Source organism: Silene latifolia, chromosome 2, assembly GCF_048544455.1.
Source record: "Silene latifolia isolate original U9 population chromosome 2, ASM4854445v1, whole genome shotgun sequence".
NCBI lineage: Eukaryota > Viridiplantae > Streptophyta > Magnoliopsida > Caryophyllales > Caryophyllaceae > Silene > Silene latifolia.
Genome location: NC_133527.1, coordinates 76,832,774 through 76,841,927, shown reverse-complemented (window position 1 = coordinate 76,841,927; position 9,154 = coordinate 76,832,774). Strand labels below are relative to the sequence as shown.

General features: G+C 34.7%; 1 non-coding gene across 1 annotated transcript; it reads right to left on the bottom strand.

Annotated features, from left to right (window-relative positions):
* Nucleotides 1-1,144: 1,144 nt before the first annotated feature.
* On the bottom strand, nt 1,145-1,251 carry LOC141645533 (small nucleolar RNA R71). Its single transcript, XR_012545013.1, has one exon. It is a non-coding gene; the product is annotated as a small nucleolar RNA R71 (small nucleolar RNA).
* Nucleotides 1,252-9,154: the final 7,903 nt, after the last annotated feature.

Genomic DNA, 9,154 nt, shown 5'->3' with positions numbered 1-9,154 from the left:
TCCGGGACCCAAACCTTCCTAGGATTGTAAGATATAAACCAACTCGATCCATCACAATAATAATTGCTTGCTTATAATTTGAGAATATGTTTGTATGATCAATTCCCATGAATCCCCTATGACCCCATGACACCCTAGTGCTTTTAATCAATAGTTTACATCCCTTTTTAATCATCTTGCTTGTTTACTTTTATTGCTATTTAGTTTTAGGGATCTTCTCATCTCAACCCCAAATCGTGACAACCCTAGACACCGCTACTTGCAATCAAAAATCCTACATCAATACCCGTCCCTTGGGATCCGACCTTTACTTGCCTATTTACTAATAGTAGAGTTGTTTGTGAAGTTATAAATATTGTTTTGGTCTAGGTGCTCCTAACGACAAGTAACCGAAAAGTAAAAGCTCCGAGTGAGAAATTCCGACCAAAAATGGCGCCGTTGCCGGGGACGGTGTTAACTTGATTTGATTTTCTTAGATTGTTATTAGTTGTGCCTTTATTTGCCTTGGGGAAGTAAAACTCCTCAAGGTTTGTTCTAATTGTTTTCAAGTTGTTTGATATTTTGCATGTCTAGAAGGTCACAAGGTAACTTGTTACCCTTTGATCACGAAATTGAAAGGACTTTGACAAACAATAGAAGACTTGCTAGAGGTACTTTGAGAGGTATAGGTGAGGTTGTAGATATTCAAACAAATACTATTGAGTTCATCAACCCTTTTGCAAGAGAAGGTGAGGAGAACCCAACATCAAATCCAACACAAAATCAACCCACAATGCCTAAATTTTCATCACATTCCGTACCAACCGAGGAGAATCTACCCAATGGTACTCCCACACCACAACACTTAACCGGAAATTTCATTTCAAAATACGCATTTATCCAATTAGTCGAAAGAAGCCAATTTGGGGGGATGCCTAGTGAAGACCCTCACTCTCACATGGAGACTTTTTGTGACTATTGTGATGCGATTTCACAAACCGGTGTGACCCAAGACCAAATTCGATGGGTCTTATTTCCTTTTTCTCTAATCGGCACCGCAAAACAATGGTTGAAAGGCCTTGATAAGGCTACTCTTGGAATTGATTCTTAGAAGAAGTTGGCTCTAGCTTTCTATAAAAAATTCTACCCTCCGGAAAAGACTAACATGCTAAGAGCTCAAATTACGGGTTTTAAGCAAAGGGATGAAGAATCTTTGTATGAAGCTTGGGAGCGATTCAAAGGAATTTGTCGCTCATGTCCTCATCATGGACTTAGCGAGTGGTTCTTAGTACAACAATTTTGGAATGGTCTTTATGAAGACTCAAGAAACATTCTCAACATGGGATCAAATGGTATGTTCAACGAAGTTGACGATAATCAAACTTGGAACAAGATTGAGGAAATAGCGGTCAATAATTCACAATATAGTAGACCTCGCAAGGCTACTAGAGGAGGAAAGCATGAAGTGGACTCTATTACTCAATTGGGTGCTCAACTTAGTGCTCATATTGATACCATAAACTTGAAGTTTGAGAAGGCTATGGCTAAACTTGAAGAAGCCTCAAAATCACCAAAGCATCATGTTAATGCCATGGTAGCATCTTCATCAATCCCAAGTGGGATATTGATAGAAAATTGTCTTTTCGCGAGTTTGGTGAAATTTTTGGCCTTAGCAATTACCCGACTTACACGAAGAAACCTACCAAGTATTATCCCGCTCCCTTATGGAAGGCTATTTTTTTTGGTGAAAATGTGAATATTATATATAAAATCAAGGAATATACAAAAGATACAAACTGATCACGGTTCAAACCCCCACATTGACAAAAACAAACATATATCAACTAAGCCTGATATCCTTGAATTAAAGCAAGCCAATCAATGTTCACATTGGCTCCTCCTAGCTTAGCTGTTACTCTCCTGATAACTTCTTCCTCAATTTTCCTGGCTACCACTTCAGGACGCAGCAAGCAACAGTTTAATCTTGCGTTGTTTCTTTGGAACCAAACATGGTAATGGTATGCAGTAAGACAAGCAGCTCTTGCTTTCCATAGGACTGATTTCTGATACACCATAGCTAGATGTATCGTATCAGGGACAGTTCCTCCAAACCATTGCCTTAGCTGAGCTTTAATTCTGCAACTGTAAACACATTCAGAGAACACATGATGCACAGTCTCAGTTTGAAACTCACACATCACACATAAGTCATCAGCACAGCAAGCATACTTGAGCAATTTTTCCTTGACATTCATCCCATTATGCATCATCAACTAAGTAACAATGGAATGTTTAGGGACATTCCAATTGTTCCAAACCACAGTTTGATCCCAGTTTTGATCTAAGTTTCACATTCAGTTTTAGAATATCATAGTTAGGGTTTGGAATATTGGTTGCATCGGATTTTCATTCATACTTCTAATCATTCCGTTGCTATTCTTCTGCAATTTTCGGTATTCCTTCTATTCTACTTTCAGTTCATCTTTATTGCGTTGTTAGATATAGAATTGTTAGTTAGAATCCAAGCCAATTATCGTTTATGTTAATTGTTTGTTCTACTATTTTTAGCATGAATTCAGTAGTCTTTATCGTCAATATTATTGTTATTTTTGCCATAGCCATGAGTAGCTAAATTAATTGTGCTAGGATGTAGGGGAATTGTAGTGTAGGCGGCAATATAATGAACACGACCTGATTCGCGTGTTGGTCGATCGACCACCCTACCCGGTCGATCGACTGACCACGTGAGGTTTTATTTTCGTTTTACTTGTTTTAATTCTTTATTCGACGAATCGAGTGCACACGACTAGTTGAATGGTTAGGATTGACTGACCCATTAGATCGAGAGATAGGGACAGTTGCCAGATCACCAATTAAAATGACTAAACCATGCTAAGATCGAAAGATAGGTGGAGTTTAGACCGTAAATCACTTTTCAGGACGAAAGTTAGTATTAGTGATATTAGGGACCTATAGCGAGATCGAAAGATGCTATTTGTTAAGAGTGGACCGAGAGGACCTCTTTATTTCCCGCCTCATGTGTTTGATTTAGACCTGTTTAATATGCTGCCGCCGAAACTATAACAAACCAACCATCCTAGTACCTCTTTTTATACTTGATTTTATACATTTCATTAGTTTACTTTTCTTTTATTGTTATTAGCTATAGACCAAACCAAATCAAACCCCCACCTTTTGTTACCTTAGACCGAATTTAAACAACTAGAAATTACGTCTGCCTCTCTGTGGTTCGACCCGACTGCCGCTAGCTATAGTTGTAGTTGGAGATTATAAATTTATTTTTGACACCTCACGACGGGTATCACCTACTATTTGGAAAGCCTAATCTCAATTTTTAAATATGTGAAAGGTCTTGTCGATTTATTATCTATCACCTTTATGTGAACTATATTAGTGAACTAACGATAATTATAATCGACACGGTCGAAAAGACGATAAAATATGCATGTGAAGTTATGGCGATTTGGCAATGCATGCAAACATATAAAGCAAGCAAACAAAGAAAAAATAAATTTCCTAGTATGGCATTTCCTAAATTAGAAAATCTTATATTCTATTACAAATTCGGAAACCAACTCCTTTGGTACCTAGAGTCTTCACGTGACACACCTCCCAAGGATAGACACCGTCTCGATCGGAACTCCTTTCTGAATGGCACCGTCTTATGGGAACTCTGGAATTACAAATAATTAAATAATAAAATGTACATTGTACTTCCTATTATACATTTGTAAAATAAAATCTAATGAAATAAAATAAAAGTGATACGAGATCACAATAAATTACAACCGAATCAATATTCCCTTACATTACGAGTAATACCGATTAAAACTAAGGCCATACTAAGATAAAATTACATAATTCAAAATTATATAAAAAAAATATGACATTCATCAATGAAATATGCAGCATTATAATATGTATTTAACATGCCAAAATATGTGCCAAATCGCCCTATTTAAACTTATATCGTAAATATAATCCGGTTTTATGGTTATTCGCGATTTTTAACTTATTAAAATCACAAAATAATACTAAAATCAAATTTTTAGTCCAAGTTAATTATCCTAACCTTTTAGGACTCAAAAATTAGTCGTTACTCAATTTTTGACAATAATTCAACTTGATTTAACATATATGCTCATTTTTTACCTTAATATCATAACCTTTTATGAAATAAATCCAAATTTAATTACAATAATTTCAAAATTTGATTTTTAATTTTTTTGAATATTCTGGAATAATTCTATGACACTCATAATGTCAAAAATCAAGGTTAAAATTTTCGAATTTATTTCGAGAAAAATATAGTTGTAATTTATCGGTTTTATTTAATAAAACATCTAAACCATATGAAGATTAATCTAATAAATGTTCCAACTTTAGATCTGATATTTGGGATAAAAATGCAACCTAAAATTATTTTTTCATGCCATTTAATTTTTTTAGCTATTTATGCTAAAATAGTCACTATTTATGTCATTTTTACACTAAAAAAATTCATAAATCATGCAAAATGAATCAATTTTATCTAAAATTTTACACACAGTGAGTAAAATGTGCATGTGACAACATATTAAAATTTGGTGGCCTGTTTCGAAGTTTATCTAATTTTAACCTTTTTACCTCGATTTATCTCATTTTTATCTCATAAAAATTATAAATCATTCAAAATAAATCAAATTTATACAAAATTTTACATACAATAAGTAAAATATGAATGTGAGGTCATATAAAAATTTCATGGTCAGAAACAAAGTTTAACTATTTTTAGCATTTTAAATACCATTTTATACATTAAAATGTAATAAAATTACTAAAAATCATTAAAATGAGCCAAAATTACCATAAATCATCAAAATGACCTAAATACATTTAAGGACCCGAATACTTAATATGAAAAATAATTTCGTGGCTTAATCATATAAATCACAAATTTCTAGTTTTAATTTAGTCGGAAAAACTAAGTCGATTATGCATGCAACAACCTAAGCTCATGATACCACTTGAAAGGATTCGATAACCCTCAAAATAAACTCCTTTAATTTTAGATCTAATTAACTCTTTTAATTAGATATGAATATTATGCATGCATAACATTAAAAGTTAAAGTTTAAGAAGAATACTTCTTACATAGCGGAAATCGGATTAGGGCAGAAGTAAGAACACCTTTCTATACTTGTTCTTGAGCTCAAAATAAATGGATGATCCCCCTGTGTCTCAATAATGTGAGAACCTCCTTTCAATTGCACCAAGACAACCCTTTAAACTACTAATTAATTAACTAGATTATCTTAGTAGTTAACCTTAAAATGTGTACTAATATTATTTCTATTACTACTATAGTAATCTATAAAATTAGATCTTTGAACAAATATTTTCTAAAAACATGTTTTAGAGAGATGAGTGAAAAGTAGTTGTGAAACCACCACAAAACATAAGAATGAATTCAAGAGAAACATAAGAACAATTCTTATTGTGGTAGTAGGGGTGAAACCGGTGGCTTAGAGAGAGGAGAGAGCTAATGCATGTCTCTTTTCTTTTGTAGAGTTATTCTTCTCAAAGAGTATTAGGGTGTAGTATAGGTTTTAATAGCAATCATTATGTTTTCCACTTATTAAAACAATTTAACCATTCACCCTAATCTCCTCTAAAAAACCGGTGCCCCTTTATAAAATGAAATCCATTTTATTTTTGTCAATTGTCATTTTGTCATATAATGTGTGACATGTGACATGTAACATGTTATTAATAATATTAATGCATATTTAACAATTAAATATCATTACATATATTAATTCAATTATATACTACAATTGACTAGTGATTCACAATCACAAGTAATAAAATGGTTCATGTTAATATAATCTACAACAGATTATAATTATAATTAACTGATCATTCTTAATTTAATTGTTTCATAAACAAGGTATTAGTAATATAACATTTTAATTACTAAAACGTATCTCATTTAATTGAATTACAATAAGATTCATATTCTCACTAATATATGTAAATTGTTCAATTTTTAAGAAATTAATTAATCTGTATCAGCATATAATTAATTAATTTATCTATTAAGGGAATCGTCCTTTTGGTGTGACCTTAAGGGATCAACTGATCACCACCGTCAAACGACTGTAATGTCAAACTCTAGTCAGCCAATCATTACCAATTAATGTTGATCAGTTGACGTATAAAAATGAATCATCCCTTTATGTATTCTTACTATGAGTTTTAATAATGTGATCGCAACATTGTTGAGGACACATACTCCAACAAAAGCAACACAACAATCATCCAATCTAATCATCCAATCTCCATCACAACTCCACACACCTGACTACACACTAAAGTGTGTAGTCTTGCCAGAATACCCATCGCAACAAGTATTCCACACCGCCAGTGGGGGACCGCAGCCGTTCCCACCTAAGCCCCGCTCATCTCATCTGAGCGATAACCCAAGTTCCTAAATGTGCACATCCCCTTTGTGGCGGGTTCCATAGAGGGCGAATCAAGGGCGTGAAGCCACTCCTGCAAGTGACTCCACTCAGCCGAGGACGCACCTCGCAAACCACAGACAAGTAATCATAACCAACCACATTATATAACAACAATTACCAATTACCGATTCCAATATGATACATATCAACAACAATGATCAACCATCAATAATACTATGTAAACAATAACCGAGTAGGGAAACCCTACCTGGAAAAAGCAACCACAAGACCGTCACTCGCAGCTACTCAGTAATGTTCCTCCACGAATCCTCCTCCTATAACACATATTCATATAATTATCACCTAAACAACATAATACACCCAAAACCCCCAAATCTACCCAATTAGGGTTTTAAATAAACTTAACGAAACAATATAAAAATTATACAAGAATTTTATCCTTGACGCGATGAACTCAACGACGTAAAGAACAAGACAATCCGACGATCCTAGCCCTTGGGACTTGCTAATAACGCGATGAATGAAAGCTACGTAACTTATTTTTCTCTTGAAAGGTTGTAGAAAAGGTGAAAAGTGATTAAGAAAGATGACGGAATCCTTTTATACTAATCACGCGTTATTAACAAAACCCGGCTAAAATAGCTCGTAAGACTCACTTACTCGATCGAGTAAGTGACTTACTCGATCGAGTGCCCCTTACTCGATCGAGTGTCACATGTACTCGATCGAGTACCCAACAGGCAGACTACTGTTTTGCGTAAAAACATACTTACTCGACAGAGTAAGCCCCCCTCGATAGAGTACCCATATACATAGAAAACCGTAGTATTACAGTAAGGCTCCACAATCTAAGGAACATTGGTCCACTTCGGCCATCCTCTCAAGGGCAAGATAAACCAAAGACACGATATTTAAGTGGAGACGGTTTTCGTGGCCGGGGTTAAGGTAGGAGCTCAAGATCAATACCTCTGTGGAGTTGAGCTTGCTCAGGTCCCTCTTCCCATAGAGGAGGTTGGTCAAGGAGCACAAGAAAATCTTTAGGACGGGATGCTCATTGTCACTAGTTTTCATGTTACTTACACTAACCTTTTCCTTGCTTGTATAAAGGTGGTAGTATTTTGAGGCTTTCATGTCCTTCTCAATCTTGTCATGGTGACCAACAACTAGCCTACCCACCCCTAGATGGTCGGCAAAAACATCACTACTTAAGTTGAAAGAGGTATTCGTGAGCCTAAAACTCACCTTATGGGTCCTCTTGTCATAGGTGAAGGAGCTCAAAACCTTGAGGGTGAGGTTGTGGTAACTTATCTCTCCCAAGATGTACAAACCCTCCAATCCAAGTATCGTGAAGATGTTATGTACCTCCTTCTCTATCCCTAGGGCTTCCAAGGTACCTACAGACATACACTTGGTCGGAGCCATCCTCCTAGTGGCTAGGACCTCAAACTTGTCCCGGTGCTCCTCACTCTCAAAAGCTATGGACGGGTAGTCCGGGAGGGTGATAGCGGGCGGTGCTTATTTTTGGGGTTAGCGAGCGTTCCTTTCACGACCGCTTCTAGCATTCCTTGCCATGCTAAAAGAGAACATCACACAAGATATGGAACGGGAAAGGTAAGAATTTGAAGCAAATTTTGAATATGGATAGAATTTTCTCAACTTTTGAATTTTATAGACACCAAATGAAAGGGGATTTCTATTATAGTTTCTTGTAATTTAATTGACCTCTCCAAAAAATTTCTTATGTTACAAAAATTATTTTCCGGGATTTAAAGATCCTTGTGGAATAACACGAGTTAAAGCATGACTTTAATTACATGTATTATTCCAATACATCACCGGACTTGTCAAATTTCGACTCATCCATGACACACTACACTTCAAAGTTTCACTTAAGTAATTACATGACATTACCATTAACAGCAATTTCGTCAAAGTTTGCGGAAATAAAGTTTAGCTTGTCAAAAATTTTAAAAAAAAAAAGAATTTTGGGAGAGTGAAGTGCTTCTTTATCATAAGAAAACCTTTAGATTGAACAAGTAAAGTAGTAACACAAGTGGTGAGTATAAATTTAGAATATAATATGGTTAGTGTTGGTTTTCAAGACTTTGAGACAGAATTTCTTTTAATCTTTCTTATAAGGTGGTAGTAACCACAAAATTCTCAATACTACATCATAGGAAAATCACCATTAAGGCACAAAATGCATTATTCATGGAAATTTTAGAAGAACTTAGAAGGGTTTTTACTCAAGTTTTAAGACAAAATTTATTTCGTTTTGGCTTACTTAATACATTATTAACCAAGATAGTAGTCTTACAAGGCATTCAAACTAAGTTTCGCTCATGAAAAATCAAAATTTGGGCATGACTTGTCTAAAATTAAAAAAATTTAAGATGGAGTTTTAAGACAAATTTACACATATTATGAAAGATCCATCCATGACAACAAAAGTTAAGCATTTGTTGTCCAACTATACACAACAATAATCACCAAAATCCAATCATTGACTCAAGAGCACCACTTTTCGAGTTCTACAATGGTGGACAAAATTTTCTACACAAAATTTGAGTTTTATCCAAAACGATGGTGTTAAAAGCTTACTAGTACCATGAATTAAGCAAAAGGAAAATTTAATTAACAAAACTTGTCGGATTTATAAGTAGATCTAAGAAATTCAAATTTGGGGAAAA